Genomic DNA, 2268 nt, shown 5'->3' on the forward strand with positions numbered 1-2268 from the left:
TACAGGAAAAAGGCAAACTTACATTCTTTAATGTACACAATGAAATGTATGAAAGATATTTTTAAGATATGTTTCACTTACCCTTTATAACGCAAGGTAGTTTTCAGTGTAGCATCCTCTTCAGCTGCGAGATAACGTAAGGCAGATGATCATTCAGTCGTGAAGCACTAAAATGTAATATACATTTTAACTATTATCGATAAGAATTATTTACTGCAGGGATGCAAATAAAGTGAGGCAAATTAGTAAATAAAAACCGATACTGTAACTGATAATGTAATTACGTATCTGTATTAGTTGTATATACAGTAATCGCACGATTATCCGCGGAGTTGGATGTTGGCATAATCGCGCATAATCAGCAGTATGAGCAGAAAAGGGAAATGAAATGAAATCTTTAGATTTACGTCGCATACTTATACCGGTTACGCTAAAGGAGACGGTGATGATGAGTACTGAATGAAGAAAGTGGGAGGAAACGGGAGAAACCCGAGAAAACCCATGAGCACGGTCTTTATGCACGACAAAGTTCACACGGCACGAGCTGGGATTGAACCAGGGACCCCAAGCACCGGAGGCCAAAAAAGGGACAAAAAGTCTTTCGTGCAACTTTCGTTTTCGGTAAAAAGTTTACACATAATTTAGAAAGAGTAGTTTTCTGGTCTTTTTATTTCACAAGTTGGTTCATGTCTATATTTTTTACATGCATAAAAAATTTTTCAACTCCCTTGCTTAGTTCCTGTTTTTTTTAAGACCTCCTGATTGTATTTTTTGCACATATTCTTATTGTTTTCAGACAACATTTCTAAGAGCGTAATTTATCGTCAGCAAGAAAAGAAAAGGAAAGCCTCGGATAGTGGAATGTGTACTGTATATATATATATATATATATATATATATATATATATACGTATTAGTATATAGTTTTATTTTATACGTCTCCTATTATTACACAATGTGCAGATATTGTGAAAGCGCAAGTAAATATGTATAACTCCCCGTTCTGCACTTAATAACTTGAAAGAAGTTCGGGGAAGGTAGTGTAACAGAAAGTGCAAACAGAAATGAGGGTTTACAGGCATTTAATATTATTCCGTAGTAGTATGATTTTTTGTAAAATATATATATATATATATATATATATATATATATATATATATATATATATATATATATATATATATATATATATATATATATAAACATACATATTCAATGATATAGTAAGAGGTTAGCAGCACTGATAGAACTGCAGAAAGTACAAAACCGTTAATAAGAAAGAGAGAGAGATGGTGGCCGCTTTTGTGCTTTTCATTGGCTAATTCCGAATTGCGCGCGAATACGTACGAGATTTCTTTCTTTTTCCTCTTCGCAGCCCAGATGTTGCCAATTAGAAGTTTTTAGTACTACATTTGTATGAAAATGTTGCCTTTAAGAAATGTGGTTTGCATACGGAGAAAAGAGCAAAATGAATATTTATCTTAGTGGGCATGAAAAAAGACGAAACATTTTGCAAGATGGACACACGAACTTCCTTAATGCAGGCGTTCAGTACATTATTGTAAAGAAAAAAACACTAAAAAGAATTACTTCAATATCCCTAGCAACATTCAACAATTCATAGAGAAAAATCTTTATTTTGAGAACAATGGAAAACTATGTAATTGTAGATAACTACTAAATTTAATGATTAAGGAAAACGTTTAGGCCCGGCCCTTCAGAAAGAAAGTGCACAGAATTTTCTCTCATGGAAGCAATTGCAAAATCAACATTTTGTTTGCAGTTATAATTAGAGGATCTATATACAGGGTGTTCGAAAAAGAATGTATCCTCTTGAAAGAAAATATTCTCTGGGCCCCTAATCCTTTATATACCGAAAGGAAGTTTGTATAGCATTTTTTCTTACCTTCGTTAGAAGAATTGAAAGTGACTACTATCGTGACACGGGAGATATTTGATCGATAGTCGAATTACTCCCATGCTCGAATGAACACGTCTCTTGTAAGGAGAGGAAAGGCTTCTGTGATCCGCTATCGCAGCTGTGTCATATCTGCAGAGAATGTTAGGACACAAACGTGATCTTTGAGAGCCTCGTGAAAAGAAGTCGCATAGTATCATGTGTGGAGACATCGGGGCCATCTGAAGAACGCTTCATCATTAGGACCAAGGGCGAGTTACGAAACACTCTGGGATATATTTATTAACATAACTTCTCGTCATTCTGCAAGTGTGGTGGAGCTCCATCCTATTGGAAAAGGAAACCTCGGG

Source organism: Thermobia domestica, unplaced genomic scaffold (assembly GCF_964235325.1).
Source record: "Thermobia domestica unplaced genomic scaffold, izTheDome1.hap1.1 HAP1_SCAFFOLD_530, whole genome shotgun sequence".
Lineage (NCBI taxonomy): Eukaryota > Metazoa > Arthropoda > Insecta > Zygentoma > Lepismatidae > Thermobia > Thermobia domestica.